Below are 19884 nucleotides of genomic sequence, written 5' to 3' on the forward strand. Positions count from 1 at the left end.
TATTTGTTTTGATAATCGATAAAGTATGGAGTGGATTGAAGATAAATATACATCTATCGGGTTTGCTTTTCTGATTGAGTGATTTACCTTACAAGAAGGCGGACACATTAAAGTTAGAAAGGACTTAACATCAGTTTGATTAAGTTTAACGGGGGCTTGGCTTATTAGTTTGACTGAGATTAACCGGGTCTTATAATAACTTAAATGACCGCAAGGGAATCTATTTGACTAGTATTAAAATAGTTTAAAATGGATTGAATAAGATAGAAACCCGTTTGTAAATTTTTGTTAATCTGATTCAAGATTTCAGTAATCTTTTTTAAAGATGGTTAATACCTTTTTGGCCGATCAAGCTAATTTCCGGTTACTAGTGATATTGTTGTCACTATAATGGAATTATATGCGAGTGTCATACGTTTGAGAGGTTTATATAGCTATAAAGCCAGATTTAATCAACTGTTTTCTCCATAAGGTAATACATATACTTATTCAGCAATATAACAGTTCGTTTGACATTTTTGAAGATGATTTAACTTTTGATTGTGAGTGTGTTTCCGTTCTGAAATTTTCCTTGGCGTTCGGTAATTTGTTTTATGAATTTTTCAAAGCATATGACTTATGCTAGTCTTCCGTCTACTTATGATGGCCGTTTTGTGACATTAAATTGTCTACATATATGTCCTTTTTCGCCTAATAAAAGTTTCTCAAAGGCAATCAAGCAATGTCTCCCTATTATATCATTTGTATATTGATGTCTGAATTTTTTCGATTGATGTAATTGAGCTTTTTTCAGTAGCAGCTTAATGCAAAATTACTTGTTCTATTATAACTTGTTCAAGGAATTTTTCTGTGGAGTTTTTCCTTGATTGTGATATGATAATGTAACGAGTGTTTAAAAAAAATTTGTCTTTGTCAAATACGAAATGTACTTTGATGGCAGAAGTTTTATGTATTCTGTGTTTTATTTACATCTGTTATATGTTAAACTATTTCTGTCTTTATTTGGGTATATTTTTGCTTGACCTATGACCGTGTTTATTGTGACGTCCACATGTCGTCATCTTGAATAATATTTTGTATTAAGTTAACTATCTAATAAACGTCCTTCCCGATTCATTTGTCATTTTTTTTTTCAAGAATGCTAAGTGTAAGGAACTTAAGCTTACTTTAAAATTAACTTTGAACTATATCAAGACAATTTCTTTAACAAAAGATTGAGCGAAACAACCACTTTAATATTGTTATATGAATTGTTTATCTGAGTTACGTTTACACAAATAAATCTTTGATATTGATATGTGACCTTTATTCATTTGAACATCGTTGTATATGTGTTAATTTGCATAAACATGTGCTTAGTATTTTATTATTTCATCAGTGCATTAAAAATGCTTTAATTTGATGATAGCATTCATTTTTTAACATAAAGTTTGTCATGCACCTGAACTGCAGAGTTATCCAGATGGAGTAACAGCTTTTGATGCAAGTGATAAGTGTGGCACAGCTGGTCTTGAAAATGATCCTTTAGTTTTGAATGAAATATCAGAATTAGATGGTAAAGAATTTTGGACAGCATTGGGTATATATATAAAGTTAAAACCTTGGATAGAAACTCTGGGTAAGCTATCTTATTGAATCGTTTCTAATTATGCATCCAATGTGTTAAGACAAGGTTAGCATGATTAATGTGCTGCATGACCTTTCATATGTATATTCGTGGTTATACGTTTGATTATACAATATGACAAGAAACTAAAATTGTTTTGATGCATAATATGAATTTTTTTCTTTCTTTTACAAGGAACCATGTTTCCTTTCAAGAGTTCCATTGTTCAGCAGCAGCCTCATTGCAACGTTTGTCATAGTACTATTTATTCAGTTTTCAGTCTTACAAAAAAGTGTGTGTCTCTTATGATCTGTGTAAACCTACAACAAAAAATCATGAAATGAACTTTAAAAAGTTTAAATCATTCAGGACTACTTCTATTTGGCATGTATTGTCAAATACAAAATGACACTTGAGATGAATAATTATAGAAATTTTTGAAATATTAAACATCTTTATTTAATGCAAACAATCAAGTGTATTCAAGTGTTACAAAACAATAAGATTACAGATTCGACGTCTATTTTGGTATCTAACGATCAAAGACCACGATAACAGATATCTTGTAATTTGAAACGCGGACAAATCGTATCGTTTGAGGTCAGTCAATCTGTGATGGTGACTATAAAATATGGACTTGAATCGTTCTTTCTCATCACCCAACTATGTACATATATGCGTAAGGAACACACCCGTGTACTTGAGTCAATAAAATCTGACACGAGTAATGTGTCACATAATATAGTAAAAGTCATATTATTGAGCTGAAGTTATGATACTGATAAAGAAATAGAAAGTTGACAATTGGAAAGCTGATATTATCATGTTTACCATAGTTCCCAGTTATACGTCGTCCATCTCAAGAAATAGTATTAAGATAGTCCTCTAGTTTCAATGAATTGGGTCAGTAGTGGTGGTATGTGCATACAGTTCTTAGAAAATATCAATATATGAAACAAATGTACCCATTATGATTTATTGTCAAATGTTACAACACAAGACATATTATATGATCATGACTTTTACAATAAAAACAAATTTATATCGGGGTACCTCTGACGACGATAACAAAGCTTATTTAAGTAACAATAGGAACTGATATCAAATATATTTCAGGTTGTTTTCTGCTGAGTATGCGGCCAAGTACTGTAAGCCTCGTACCATCAGTCGGATTGTGTCAGCATGAATGCTTAACTGCATATTTCAGTTATAATGTAAATATTATATCTCATCATATTTGTAATGACTTAAGTTTGATTTAAAATCATCCAGGAAAATAATTGTTTGCAACATTCAGTGTTGTTTAGTAAATGGCGTTCTAAAACATTGGTGTAGAAAGTCGGCAGAATCGCAAAAGAGGGGCGAAAGATATCATAGATCATAGATCAATAGTAAACTGACAACGCCATTGCTACAAAAGAAAAACACAAACAGACAAACAATAGGACACAAAACATAATAAAGAAAAATGAAGACGAAGCAACACGAACCCTACCAAAAACTGGGGGTGATCTTAGTTGCTCCGGAAGGCTACGTTTTGTTTAAGGATGTACATTAGGCGAAATTTAAAATTGATACTATAAGTCGTAAGAGCATTATTTAAGGAACAAAATAAGCTAAAAAGATTGATAGGTCATTTTCGAGATATTTGATTTTTTAAATATGGCGGAAAAAGGCCGACTCGGACTTTTACCTTATATTTGCATTGGTATTATTTGGGTCTCAAATCAAAAGAAAAGAAATCAAGAATTTGCTTAAATTTTGGTAAATGACCTTTTTTGAGCTATTTAGTCTTATTTGAAAATATATGTGGCACAATTTTTACCTTGTATCGTAGGGAAAAAACCAAGAAGTCCGATCATCTGACACAAATTCAAAAAAATCACCTAAGTTCATTCTTAAGTACACATTTCATACTTGAATTTTGCCTTAGCAATGACGTTTCACTCAAAACAGTCCGAAAGGTCGAATCAGTCACGAAGTCGATGATAATAAAAAAAAAAAAATATTTGCCTATGGTTAAAAATGATGGTGTTTCAAATGGTCTGAATGTTATGAAATGGTACGTACGTAGAAGACTGTCTAATGTTAATTTTATCATGTCTTAAAAATACAAACATTTACTCATGCTGGTAGAAAAAAAATATTTCATTCAGCCCAATAATATTTATAAATGTTTACCTCTTAGAAAGAAGACAATACATGTTCCTGTTTAAACATTACCGAAATACAGTTGGACAATGGTGCAAACCTTTCATCGTGCCCAATAACATCTGCTAAAACAGTTTTAGTATATAAAAGTAAGTATTTTTTCTCTTGCTTGCTTATCGAAAGTAAGTCATACAACATCAGTTTTGATATCTAGTAAGATATTTTTCAAAGAGTATATGGATCCTGTATTGCTCAAAAAAGGTAGTACTCTTTAAAATTGAAAATATTGCGTGTTTGTTAACAGCAGTAAACCTTTCTTGACTGCCTTTAATTTAGAAAAAAAGTAAAATAGCAAAAACTCAAAGGAAATTTCAAAACGGAAAGTTCCTTATCAAATGGCAAATCAAAAGCTCAAACACACTTGGTACATGTATTTCCTTGTGTATAAAATGGCGTATAAAGCCTGGTTTTATAGCTAGCTTCACTTAAGCTAATTTGGCATAATAGCACTTCAAAAATGTGTTGTCTCTGTTAACCAATTCAAACAATAAATAGAACAGTGACAGACAAAAATTGCACTTAAAGCACATTATTCAATGACACCGTCTCTATGATAAAGACGTACATAAGGATTTTGCCTTTCCCGAAACGATATATTTAGTAATTTGAAAGTGCAAAACTTATTGTATGTAATGAAAACACTTGCAGTATAGAATTGAAAGCCAACACGTTGGTTGTTCATACCGTTTGAATTACGAATCAACGTGTACATTTTTACCACTTACCCGTTTGAATGATAACCAATGAGTTGAAAGAGAAATGAACGCTTTGAAAATTAAGAACGGCATGTTTATACCGCTAATTACACGAACAGACACTCATATATAACAATCTTTCAAGATCTTGGATACAAAATGAAATGCTTTCACCAGATTAATTTCTAATCCCTCCTGGATTGCTCTCAACGGAGTTTATAAAGATACAGCTTCAATATCCAAAAGTACATGTAACTTACCAAATACGTCATTGTGTGGGTATTTGTAAATAATGAATCATATACATTAAATCTTTAGGCTACATACTTTAAAAGGTAGGATTTGTTTATTGATAAGAAGATAACAAACGGCAATATGAGTCATACCACTACATTAAACTTGTAACATACAATTACGGCCCGTTGAAGTTGTAATATCTAAAACTGTCATCCCTAAGAGCGCAGCTCGAATAATATATACTGTATACGGTTGACAATTTTGAATATTCCTTGCATTTGTTGGTCCATAATTATTTTATTATACCGAACTTACATTGGAAAGGTCTTTTAAACCATTGAAAACACTCATCCTTGTGGTAGTAAATGATTGTCATAACAGCGTCTTATGTAAGAAAGTATTTGGTGTCTCAACATATCTAGTATGTACAACAAAAGAAGATTCTTTCTGTGGAAAATCGATTGCCCTGAAATTGGCCATTTACTAGAGACATTCCTGGCACTAGATGAATTTCCAAGCCTTGCTTGATCTTGTATTCTCGTTACTTGACAGTCTTCTCACCTGGTCTTTGCCATTTTGTTTCCAGGCGTCAAATACTTCATGTTATAGGAGATAACTAGTGCAAACATCTAGATGCTGGTTATATATACCGGTGAATAATAGGGTTCCTGGAATTGCGATGAAGTTAAACGAATTATTCCATGTCATGTGATAATGTATCAACCAATATAATGGTTTGTTATCTACTTCAGGTATAATAATACGTTTTTAAAACATTTAGACATCACAGTTGAATCAATCAGAATATGTCAGAAATGATTAAATAATTAATAGAAAATGAAAGGATATGGAGTAAATGTACATGGGACAAGCATTGTATCATCCATGAAAGCTGTAATACATGTGTAACCAATCCAGATTGACCATCTTTATATTTTCACTTTCTATTATACGTTTCGTGAATCCTCTGTTTGATATCAACTCATTATACGTTTTAAACATGTTATACTTTTGGAATTAGTATTACAAATTGATTACTGTCTTCCATTTAAATTCAAACACAGAAAAACAAATTATGTGTTTTCTAGTGTAAAAAAGCAGGAATAATTGCAGCGGATATCGATTGATTAATATTTCGTATGATAATTTCGTTAAAGCAAACTATTTTTTTAGCATTATAATGAATATGTCGATGTTTCTTTTTAGTTTATACTGGAAAAAAAATAACACTTGGAGACAAAAATGGACTTTGTACAACATTGACATGTACTCCTCCAGATGCTGTATATCTGAGAGCAGCCCCCTGTTCAGGCGTTAGCAATATAAAGAGTTTATGTGGTAAGTGTTATAATAATATCTCTCCTTTAAGATTACAACAGAATTATATGACCTCAAGCAACAGAATACTTATATATTTATCACTATTACTCGATCAATATTACTGTATGGTAGCTTTTAAGTTTTGTGGTTATTAAAGGTACTACAAGTACACAATACTTCAAAGTGTCGAGACAAATATATTTGTATCACAAATGTTCACGGTATCACGTCAACAGTTGATATTATGTAATGAAATTGCTTCTGACATACTGGAAGTTCTGTTTCTGAAATACACGAAGTTCTGTTTCTGACAAACTAAAAAGTACTTGAAGTTAAAATGATCTGATCAGTTATTCGAAAAGTGTTTTGATTGTGCTTTAGGCTTATACAAAATGTAGTATGGTTGCCAATGATACAACTCTCTACCGGAGACAAAAGGACATAGAAGTTAACAGCTTAAGATCACATTACAGTCTTCAATAGTGAGCAAAACATAAACCGTATTGTATTCAACAAAAGGCCCTGAAATAAAAAGTTGGAAACAATTTCAACGAAAAAACGAACGCCTGATTTTAGAAAAAAATAATCAATGAAAAAAAAGGATATACAGCAAAAACGACAACCACTGAATTACAGGATCCTGACTTAAGATATGCACATACAGAATGTTACAGGGTTACACATGTCCGATTGTGCCAAATTGTTTCACATACATAGGGCAGAAGTGCCAAACTATCAAATAAGAACAATATTAAAAAATCATTTCAAAGCATGTTAACACATCAGACCGATAAAAACCCTAATCACAAAAAAAAAAAAAAAAAAAAGTACAGAAAAGAGAGAACTTGCAAGTACTGAACGCAAGTTCAAGGCCAATAAAAAATTAACAAAAGTTCATGTGTCTTAAACTTGATTATCAATCAGCACACATCCAACTTCCAATGGATTTATTGTAAAGACACCTTTGACAGTCAGAGAAGAACATGACATATTGCAATGTCAAAAACAGAGGTGTCGATAGATTGTAGAATTGTGAATGTACATGCTGTTTATGCATTACAATACTACTAAGTTTGGTTTTTATTTACTGATAACCAAATAACTGAGATGAGAATGTTTGGATTTCTGTTTCGTTTTTTGTTGTAGTTTTTTTTTGCATCAAGAGTATATTTTCTAGAACTGTCGTTGCATAAACCCTTTTCGTATGGTCATTGCATTCATATTGCATGTCCTTATTATGCTGTTATAGAAATAAAATAGCAAAATTGTATTAAGAAGCATGTTTTGTACTTCAAACATAAAGTAGCGTTTGGTGTGCGCCGCTAAAGTGATGACGTGTCACGAATCCATAACTAAGTATGTGTATTTCCCCAAAAAGAGTAACACTTTAACAGATTTAAATACCAGGGGAAATTAGTTTCTCTGGACGTACATGTGTTTTATATATACACATGAATTGGTCTGATAAAATTGAATTTGACCAAATGTCGAATACCTAAAAAAATAGTTTGAAATTCCTAATCGCCATGCGTTAGACACAAGTCAAAATAAGTTGTAGACAACATGACTTTTGATTTTATTGGCGATGAAAAATTATGCTTACGGTTGGACTCATTTAAGACGTATGCATTGTTAAGTGTTAGTAGATATAACCGTTGAATACAGATCCGACACCTTCGTCAGTAAAAATGTAATCAATGACATGATTATCGTGTCTACAACCGGTTTCTTGAAAATAGAGTATAATGCACTTCAACTTCGTGCTTGTTTTTGCAATTTAATTTTCTATTAGATAATGAGTCTTTTGTGCACGAATCGCGAGTCTGGCGTACACATTTTGTCCTGGTATCTTTGATAAGTTGTGATTGTTTCTTTCATTAGATGAACTCATGCTAATAGTTCTAGAAGATAAATCACGGCTTAAATATATGGTATAGGGTTATCCTTTTTTGGAATTTAAACCTCGTTGTTAGAGCTTCTATGCTGCGAAAATATGAATTCGTTGTTAGAGCTTCTATGCTGCGAAAATATGAATAATATTTGACTATGATCAATACGTTCTATGTATATTGAAATCAATTTGAGAAAAAAAAATACAATTTTCTTGATGTAGATTGATATTCACGACTGTCATCCTGAATTTAATTTGAATATATCTGATTGTGAACTTGTATATTTATTTTTATACATTGTTCCTTTTTTATTTCTTATTTTCAAAAGAAGATGGAATGCCGTCTACGTCACACTCGTGGAGTCTTTCACAGAATCAAGCTCGTGCAAACTGTTGGAATAAGGACAAATTATTATTGCAATCAAATGCCTGCCAACATTTTGCACTCAGTCTAACAGCGCCTGCTTGGACAAATGTTTTCAGGGAAGAAATAGAAGTGGAACAATCATTAGGTTATTATTGTCAAGTCTAAACCACAAAAAAGAAGGGTTTAATGTGATTGAAGCAAGATGATTGTTTCACATTTATATAAGAATATATACCAAGAAATTTGTTTTCCATGCACACGTATAAAAATTGCGGTTTTTATCCAAAGCAATCATAGGTTTGAACGTTGTTTTCAATATAGACTTGTTTATATTTTTTCGTTTGGGCTTGTATTATATTTTCCTTCTGGTTTATATGATCCGTTCATCCTATTTCGACTCTTTAAAATTCAAGAGTCTATCCTAAATTGAGGTAAATTATATGGCCTTCCAAATACCGATTCGATCCCTAAAATCACTGAACAGACATTAATTGTCGAAATCCGGATATGGTGTACATATTTTTGCACCTCATGTTTGCGGAATACCATCTTCTCCGCAAGTTTATTGTTTTTTCTGTTTGGTATTAAATTTATAATTAAGATCCATGTTACATCTCGTGATCAATTTATTTGGCAATCGTCAATGGCATTCAGCAGGGTTTAAGAACATCAGTTGTTCGACCTGTTAGTCAAATGCGATTTGTTAAAATATACTTTTCACTTTTTTGGTCTTTTGGAAAATGTTGTTTGTGCTGTTTTTAGACCCCTCTAACAAGAAATTTGTTTTACATGCACACGTATAAAAATTGCGGTTTTTATCCAACGCAATCATAGGTTTGAACGTTGTTTTCAATTTAGACTGTATATCTATATATATATATATATATATATATATATATGTTGTGTACAAATTATCATTTTGTACAAATTATAATTTGTACAAAACAATTGTACAAATTATAATTTGTATTTTGACTTTGTACAAATTGTAATTTGTACAAAAAATGCTTGTACAAATTACAATTTGTACAAAATTTGACTAAAATCCACTTATAACTTGTACAATAATTTATTGTATGGATTTTGTTATAAAAAACATTGATACAAACTATAGATTTTTTATTCAATGACCACACGATAAACCTTATTTACAAAATTCAAAAATACCCAGATGGAGACAGGAAATGTAATTGATACATGCATGCCAGTTTATTCTGATAGTACAATAAAAGTTGGCCCAAGTGACAATTCTGATAGTATAATAGAAATTGGCCCCAGTGACAATTCTGATAGTATAATGAAATTGACCCCAGTGACAATTCTGATAGTATAATAGAAATTGGCCCCAGTGACTGTTCTGATAGTATAATAGAAATTGGCCCCAGTGACAATTCTGATAGTATAATAGAAATTGGCCCCAGTGACTGTTCTGATAGTATAATAGAAATTGGCCCCAGTGACAATTCTGATAGTATAATAGAAATTGGCCCCAGTGACTGTTCTGATAGTATAAAGAAATTGGCCCCAGTTTCAATTCTGATAGTATAATAGAAATTGGCCCCAGTGACTGTTCTGATAGTATAATAGAAATTGGCCCCAGTGACAATCAGGATGACACTGACTTTGAAACACCAATCATACGTGACAGGAAGCGTGCGGTGTCTATCCAACAGATCCAAGCCGAATATCTAACCAAGAAAACGAAACAGAAATTATCAGAACTTGCTGTTCATAATGTCATTATACCAATTCCTCAGTGGGATCTTGCCCAAACTGATCCTCGAAATATCTTAGGCGTAATTATTGAATCTCGAGAATTTGGGTACCGCATAGGAACAGCTGTAGAAATTTGAACAGGATATTTGTTGAGAAATTCAAATTGAAGCTGTTAAAGACACATCTTTATTCGCAGCAATGGTTTCTGAGATTCAACTTTCGCTACAGTACGTGAAGCATTTAAAAAGCTTCCAAAAACTGGTGGTCAGGCGTTCCTTTAATGTAAATGCAAAGGGATGTGCAGCACTTCTAAAAGTAAATGTAAAAAGCAAAAGATGTTGTGCAATTCCCGATGCCATAATTCACTCGAATGCCCAAATAAATGATACAGAACTATTTTTTGTATTTTGTAAGTAAGGTTTATGGTGTGGTCATTGAATAAAAAATTCTATAGTGTGTATCAACAAAATCCATACTATTAATTATTGTACAAGTTATAAGTGAATTTTAGTCAAATTTTGTACAAATTGTAATTTGTACAAGCACTTTTTGTACAAATTACAATTTGTACAAAGTCAAAATACAAATTATAATTTGTACAATTGTTTTGTAAAAATTATAATTTGTACAAAATGATAACTTGTACACAACATATATATATATTGATATACTTGCCAAAGTGGGTTCCATTTTTATCTACTTTACCGATTAGTTTTACTTATTATTTTTTGAGACATGTATTATAAAGATCATTATTCTTTGACAACATATTACAGATCTTAAAGTTTTAAATATAAGATTTGTTTGTGTTTTCATTTATCTGAATAATTATCAGTTACATACTTTTTTGACAATTTCCCCATACTATCGATTATCATAACATGATAATCTACATGTTTCTCCAACCATTCATTTTAATTATTAGTAATGAAATGTGTGTATATATATACTAGTCATAAATGAAAAATCATGCAAAATAGAGAATGGAAATTTAGAATATGTCAAAGAGACAATAACCCGACCAAAGAGCAGATAACATCCAAAGGTCCCCAGTTGGTTTTCAACGCAGCGAGAAAATCCCGCACCCAGAAGTGCGCCTTATCTGGCCCCTTAGTAAGAATGTGTACTAGTTCAGTGTAAATGGACGATACTAAACTCCTAAATATATAAATGTACTAAATTAAAAAGCATACAACACAACTGACTAAACAATTCAAACAAGCAAACAAAACAATACATGTATATTGCTCGCCGCTGCGTAGGTTCAATTGTCAGCTAGATCAGTCATTATACGGACTTGAAAATTGATATTTGAGTTTTTCTGATTTACATGTCATTTAGGACATTTGTGATATCGGATATGTTCCTTATGTCTTGACTACAATCCCGTTCCCTTTTCACGAATGTGACCTTTCGAATTAGACTATTTACCGGGTTTCTAATAAAATGAGCAACACGACGGGTGCCACATGTGGAGCAGGATCTGGTTACCATTCCGTAGCACGTAAGATCACCCCCAGTTTTGGTGGGGTTCGTGTTGCTTAGTCTTTAGTTTTCGATGTTGTTTCTTGTGTAATATTATTTGTCTGTTTGTATTTTTTTCTTTTTTAGCCATGGCATTGTCAGTTTATGTTCGATCTATGAGTGTAAATGTCCCTCTAGTATCTTTCGCCCCTCTTAGGAGTAAAACCAAACACTAAGTGTCCTAGGTTCAAGATAATGGGATATGTTAGAATGATATATGTTAGTTTGGGCTGTAATCTTCTTAACTTAACAAGTTACAAGTCAACATGGACAATCTGTCTAGGACTTATGTCTAGTACAAATAGAATATTAGTATATAGGCAAAGTATGACATTATGCTGGTAAAACGTGGAAAACAGCAAGTCTTGATGTATGCATCTTTGTGTTTATATATTTTGTAAGATATAAAAAAGAAGATGTGGTATGTTTATATATACTTGTCCTTGTTATTGCAGATCAGCATTCATCTTTTATATAAAACTTATTTTTATATCAAAATCAAATCATGTTGTAGGTGACAGAACTGCTGTACCTAAATTTTGCCTCTCTGCAAACATTTTGGATAAAAGGAAACAGATTTTAAATAAACATCGGCGAAATTGCTCAACAAAACTAGAATGGTTTGTTTGCAAAAATGGTAAATATGTTTTCCTATGATAGGATGATTGTATCTTTACTTGGTAATTTTCTTCTTTTTTTTATATGTTGATGCCTATTGTATCGGGTACTGATTAAGCATGTTATTATAATCATTTGGATTTGACAGGCACTTGAAGTAGTGGCTATATTTGAATATTTTTGTGACATTATACTTTTTTCTATCTCGATTTGTTGACTGACGAAAGATGCAGTACTATTTAGTACACGAAAAGGACATTTATCTATGAATACGTTACAATTGGTATAAAACTACTAGTTAATGAGAAAAAAAAGCATTGTTTGCACTTTGGGCACATTTCTGGATTGTATTTATCAGCAATGCTAAAACGCAACAATTTGAAATGCAATTATGCATGAACGTTTAAATGAACAACAAGAACATGATCGTAAAAGCTATTTTTATCAATGGAACCTTCGTTTCTAATTAAATTCTCAATATATCAACAGGGAACTTTAGGCATAAATTATTTATGATGTCAGTCCCGAAATGCTGATTACAGAGCTGATCATTCTCTCGGGAAACTAACAAGTTAATACAAGTATCAACCAAGTGCTAGTGCATGTATAAGCAATTCCTTGAATTCGAATCGCTTTCTTGATAAAACTTCATCAGGAACATGCAAAACCAACATTTGAAAGCCACAGACATGACAGATGTGTAAATACAATTAATATTATCATTAATCATTTCAAACAGTATAACAAATGTATCCAGTTACTGAAATTGATATAAAATCATGTCTTTATACACTTAAATTGCATATACGGTTTCATCAAAATCATCTTAATGCACTTTAACAATGCCCAGGACTAGAAACACTGACATAATTTAAGGTCAACTCGAAGTATTGTCAGATCTAGTATACAACTAACACATATTGAATGAGAAATCGCAACAATTATATGTTGATCTGTTTTGTACTTAACAATATACATGAAATAATAGTTTAAAAGGAAATGTTATATTCGTAACTATTATAGATTTTGTGAAAAATACAAAAAAAATTTTTGTATGAAATAACTCATATATTCTTATTTTGATATACATTCGCTATTTCCTTCAGATTCAAAAACAGGTGGAAACACATACCACACACATGTAGCAACAGATCCAAATTATAGTAAAATTTATTTTTATATCGTTCGTTAGGATTTAAAAAGAGTTAATTGACGAAAACATTGCGTGATTAATCTCTAATGGTGGACATTAACGGTGCCACAAGGCACATTAAGAATGCAACAGGGTTAAACATGATTTTTAGCAACAAATGTCTCCTGTCCCGTAAATTTAACTGCACAAAAATAAGTATGCACAAACCCGGATTTGTTTTTATCTCTATCGATTTATGAGTTTCGAACAGCGGTATACTACTGTTGTCTTTATTAACATATATAGTATTTCATTTTGTGTCTTTTTTTTTCAGAAAATTATCGCTAATCATTTAATTAATAACATAATATATAAAATAAGCAATTTTGGCATTAAATAAATCAAGACTCGTGATTTAAGACAGCGATAACAATCGGTTTACCTGTAGAGAAATTAGAATATTTTAAATGATATATCTGATACCCTACAGTCTAATTTCTCAAATAAGAAATAATTCCTTTATGTCATGCTCTATGCTCATTTTAACATGGATAGGTATTATATTTTTCGATATTTTACACTACTCGTTAGCGAGGTTTAAAGAATGATCAAATGTAATGCGAATCATGTTAAAATGAGCATAGCTCATGACATGACATGAATGAATTATTTCGATTGTAATAGAACAAATACAGTATTTTTAAAGGTCGAAGCGTGCGACAATACCTTAGCATTTTTTGGCTGTTCTCGATTTCTTCCAGTGCATTCTGTACATTAAATTTTCATATTTAAAAAGTTTAAAAACTAAAAACAGGGAAATATATTTTTTTATAAACAATATCTAGAAAGAGTTTATGTTAGCTATTATAATGTATTTTAATTATAATAACATTAAAATAACGAGAATAAAAACAGTAAATTTGGGCGCATGTGTCAAACATATTTTGGGCTAATAGAACACGGCTTTGTATACAAAGTGTAATAAGGACGGATATGCAATAAATACAAATCTGTGGAACCGTACCAATTGTTGAAATATTTCCGAAAATAATCAATAAATGTTCCGCTAAATTCTATCAGATAAAATATATAAACGTATGCATTGCTCAAAATATCTAATCAAACATCAATTACCTAAGATAAATAGCATTGATATTAAGCGTGGGACGAACAAATTAATACCAGTTATATGGAACTTAGAGATGTATACATTCCTTGCGTTTAAAGCGCTGTTTATTTAGAAAAGTTCACCAGGAACGTGCAATCCAAACTTTTGAAACTCACGGATGTGTAAATGCAATTAAAATTATCATTAATCATATTAAACCCTCGCAGTTACTGACATTAAAAAATCGTGTTATCCTACACTCTAATTTATTTTTTTGTAATTTACTTCATACAAAAGATCACACAGCATAGTAAAAACCAGTACAAACTTGAGCAATTCGCAGAACAAATTCTACAGAAATAAAAACTTTATTTGTATCGACATGTCAAATTTATCATACAATTTAACCTTAATAAATTAAAAAAAGAAAAACATTATCTGTTATATTATATGTATCGTTATTTCATTCAGATTCCACTACAGCTGAAAACACATACCGCACAGATGCAGCAACAGATTTAAATTATGGTAAATGACATGTTATAAGTTAACTCAGTTTTATATTATCAGCAGAATGTTTTTAAAACTAACAGATTATAAATCCCAGTGTAAAATCATTTGTGAGTATGCGTACATGAGATCTATTAGAGAGCAATTACGCATTATGGATCTGATTCAGATGATTGCAGTGTATACATGTAGTTATCGGCAAAAATAAACAAATTAATAATGATGATGATTGTATTTTCAAAGTAATTGGGTTGTGTAATGTCGTCACATGTCATCTTTATTGTTTTGTACACGTTTATTTTTCAACTTCGCGAACTATTATTGTTTTGAAGTGTGTACTTCACAATCGTTTAAGCAACGCACGTGTTTAAAGCATAGTTTTAGGTCTCGACTTTTACTTTTAACAATTTTTTTGGAACAGAAGCTATATTCTAAAGTAGAAAAAGCCCCGTTACTAAACTGTATTCGTTCACTTTGTCGTTTTACGTCTCAATATAATCTTTTTTATGGTGCTCGAAAAAGAAAGAGTTAGTATAAGGAAAAATAAGAAATAATAAGAAAACAATCTGATTTTAGTTTTCATTTCTTCGGGTAGAATCTAATTAACCTATTGAAGGTGAACCCCGTAATTCCAGAGGTCAAAATTTGTATTTCATTACCAATATTAAAATTGTACAGTATCTTTTAATAAATTTTTTTTTTTAAATTATTATTTAATGTTTATTTCTTACAACATAGATTGAGTTTTTTTTATATTGTGAGAAAGAATGAAAATATTAGTAAAACAATGATTATGATAGTTGGCGATAAAAAGAAGAAAGTGGCGACAAATATATTGTAATGGCAAAAAAAGTGGCTAAAAAGAAAAGTAACAGTGTTTACCGTACTGCGTCCATCAGTAAAAAAAAACATATCGCTTAACAGTTAAAGGTACCAAAATAACCATTCAAACTGACAGCCTGGTCTCAAACAAAATAACAACTGTAGGTCACTTTACGGTAATTGACACTGTTCAAACCCAATACCGTAAAGCGATCTATAATAGAAAAGTAAAAACAAATCAAACAGGAAAAATAAACGACCTGATTTAGTTATAAATCAACAAACGAGAAACAAGTAGCTATAATGTAACAAACGACAACTACTGAATAACATGCTCCTGACTTGGGATCTGCACATACAACAATACTCGGATGAAAACTGTTTGTGGACGCCAATCCCCGTATTGGTAGATTTTCTTGTTAATCGTGTCAATTGAGATTGCAATCATACACTCAAAGGCTCTTGGTGAAACTTGTTTGCTCTACAGATTCGATTTTCGATCTTTAAACAAGTTTGTTGGTATTAAAGCTTAAAGACAGTTTTCATTTAATTAGTTTTCAAAGATACCAGGCTCATAATTTGATACGCCAGACGCGCGTTTCGTTTACGTAAGACTCATCAGTGACGCTCAGATCATAATAGTTAGAAAGCTAAACAAGGATAAAGTTGAATAGCTTTGAGGACCCAAACACTCATTTGTATTACATGTATATCCAAAACTTGCTCTCAAATCTATTTAACTAACACAAAATATATTCTGCGTAATTATATTCAATATGGTATTGCTAATATTTTTGTTCCAGGAGCCATTGTAGGTGGATCGGTTGGTGTGGTCATCATTTTACTGATAGGTGTTACTGTTACTTTGTGCAAACTCAGGTAAAATCTATAAAAACATATATATATTATGTAATAACATAAACGCTAACATTTTTTCTGCACCAGACGCGCATTTCAATGTCAGTGATGGTCGAGGTCCAAATAATTGAAAGTCCAAAGTGTATTTAAAGGATGAAGAGCTATAAACTAAAAAAGAAAAAAAAAGTATAACCAACACCGGGCAAGGAATCAGAGCTTTGCATGAGGGAGATACATTTCAAATAATTTCAAAAATGTTTTGTAACAGCAAATTTCAATAACACAAAATCCATATTTTCATGTCAGTACCGAAGTACTGGCTACTACGATGGTGATACCTTCAACGACTATCAGTCCACCAACCGTGGCATCGACCATGTGGTAGAAATAACATAAGTAGTACCAATTTTTCAATTTTCAAGTACGATGCGAAAGTGATCGTATACTACAAATATATGCAATAAACGTAACCGAAGCGATCATATCATGTCTTTGTCCTCACTAGTCAAAGGTGATTTCCTGAATCAAATTATAGAAATGTTACTTTAGTTGCAAATACAAATCTTTCAAACAGCAAATAAACAAGATGGAGAAGTAAAACAGGTTCTAAGTCACGTGATCTGTCAATAAATTTTAGTTCAGTTTCAATTTATGTTGTTTTTAAAATACAAGGATACCATATTGTTTTGTAGGCGAGTCGGAGTTTTCAAAAAAAATAATTCAATGAAATCGACAAATGTAGCATTTACGAAATCATTGAGTGGTGAAGCAACCAGTCAACAACACGTCAATCAGGGTTATGGATTGGTATATCAAGGAAAAGAAAAAAATATCAAAACAAACAATGCATATGCACAAGTGCAGAAAGTCAAACGAGTAGAGGATACTCATATAGAGAGTTCAAATGTAGACTATGATCATTTACATAACATTGATGGACGAAAACCAAAAGCTGGTGAAAATACCTACGATAGCAATGCAGGAGTCCGAAATCGTAACGATCCCACATATGATACTGCTACAAGTTCTACTGGAGTAGATATGGATACGTACGATCATTCCTTTACAAATATGAAAACATACTCTGAATATGACGTTTCAGATTCAGGTTTGCAAATCGATAGAACAAACTATGACGTATATGATCAGGCTTGTTAACAAGATTTGGATCAGTAGTATTCACCAGAAACCCTGAACATCTTATTTTGGTTTTATATCTATTAATACGTGCATAAACATTCGCAATCGAAAAAAAGAATGACAATGGAAATTTCCATTACTCATATGAAGAATGTGTTTCTGTCCTTCTCTGAATTCTACATTTATGTGTTTGTCAATGACGAAACGTTATATATAATAGGTGGATTAAAATCTGTGTTCCCTTCTGGATTACTTGAATCTAATTTTGATTTCCAATTAAGTTCTGTGGTTTTGAATTCAGAGTTGCATTTTATTGTTTTGTGTCTTGTCTAGGTTTTTATTAGCGTAGTTTTTTTTCCATTGAAACCAATGTCTTATTTACTTCAAACTCCCGCATTATTTTTACTTTGTTTGAAGGGATTACTTTTTATTTTGCAGAGTTATCATATCATGATTTGAGATCTTGTCGCAGAGTCATCTTTAGAGTATTTGGACATGACTTCACGACGAATGTTCCTATCAGAAAAGAGGAATGGAAACCCCTTCTGATGAAGAAATTTAAGAGATATATACATGTACCAAATGTACATTTAGGTTATCAGTCGAAAATAAACTGACAACTATTTATTTTGTATTATCGGTAAGCATGATTGTATTAAATGCAGTTGCGATGGCTCATAAACAAAAGACTACCAAACAATTACAGTAACACAAAAACAACACAGAATATTGAATACTGAGCAACACGAGCACCAGCTGCAACTAGGGGATATCACATGCTCTAAAAGGGTAAACAGATTATGTTCCATATGTGGCATTTGGCATGTTTCAAGTACAAATCCAGGGTATAAGCCTCATATCGTAGATCATGTTCCAGGAAAAGGGGACGGAATTGCTGTTACGAAGCTTTCTGTGTCGATTTTAGTTTACTGTTGTGTGTCCTGTCGTTGGATCTTTTAGTGATTGTCTTTCTTCTACATATTGCACTAATTTTTTTTTAATTTTGTTGTCAGTTATCAAAAAATTGAAAACAACACGTTTAATAATTGTATGCGTCCGAAGCGCTTTTCTGGATTAAACTTCGTTAGGAACGCTCAAAGCCAAATATTTGAAAACCGAGGATGTATAAGTACCAAAAACAGTTGAAGAGCTATATGACAAAAAATACTTTAAAAAAAAGCCAAATCCATCTAAGTCAACTTTGCCTGAGGGAGTTGAAACCTTAGTATCTTTAAAGTTTCAAATTTTATAAACGAACAAATTTAGAAAGGTTTGTTATAAATCATGTCAGTACTGAAATACTGACTACTAAGCTGATGATACCCCCCGGGGAATGATAGTCCACCAGCAAAGGTATCGACCCAGTGCATTAAAAATTGAAAACACCACGTTTAATAATTTTATGCGTCCGAAGCGCTTTTCTGGATTTACCTTCATCAAGAACGCTCAAAGCCAAATATTTGAAATCCGAGGTTGTATAAGTACAGAAACAGTTGAAGAGCTATATGACAAAAATTACCTCAGCAAAAGCCAAATTCATCTAAGGTCAACTTTGCCTGAGGTAGTTGAAACCTTAGTTTCTTTAACATTTCAAAATGTATAAACGGACCAATTTAAAAAAGTTTGTTATAATTCATGTCAGTACCGAAGTACTGACTTCTGAGCTGATGATACCCACAGGGACTGATAGACCACCAGCAGAGGTATCGACTCAGTGCTGTTAAAAATTGAAAACAACAAGTTTAATAATTGTATGCGTCCGAAATGCTTTTCTGGATTTACCTTCATCAGGAACGCTCAAAGCCAAATATTTGAAAGCCGAGGTTGTATAAGTACAGAGACATTTGAAGAGCTATATTACAAAAAATACTTAAAAAAAATGCCAAATTCATCTAAGGTCAACTTTGCCTGAGGGAGTTGAAACCTTAGTTTCTTTAAAATTTCTAAATTTATATCAATGTGTAAAGTATCACATATATTTTTTGTCTGCTTTCTAACCTAAAGAAATAAAAGTCGGAATTGGAAAAATAACCGACAACAGTTTGAACTATCGTTAATTTACACTAAATAGGTGCTGCTAGAATATTGAGCTTATAGGTGGTTTTGCTGTTACAGAAGAAATTAAAAGT

General features: G+C 31.7%; 1 long non-coding RNA gene across 1 annotated transcript; it reads left to right on the plus strand.

Annotated features, from left to right (window-relative positions):
- Positions 1 to 12093: 12093 nt before the first annotated feature.
- LOC127723510 (uncharacterized) lies at positions 12094 to 17976 on the plus strand. Its single transcript, XR_007992116.1, has 4 exons — positions 12094 to 12204; positions 14897 to 14953; positions 16561 to 16636; positions 17308 to 17976. It is a non-coding gene; the product is annotated as an uncharacterized LOC127723510 (long non-coding RNA).
- Positions 17977 to 19884: the final 1908 nt, after the last annotated feature.

This window comes from Mytilus californianus, unplaced genomic scaffold (genome assembly GCF_021869535.1).
Source record: "Mytilus californianus isolate M0D057914Y unplaced genomic scaffold, xbMytCali1.0.p SCAF_13, whole genome shotgun sequence".
Classification (NCBI taxonomy): domain Eukaryota; kingdom Metazoa; phylum Mollusca; class Bivalvia; order Mytilida; family Mytilidae; genus Mytilus; species Mytilus californianus.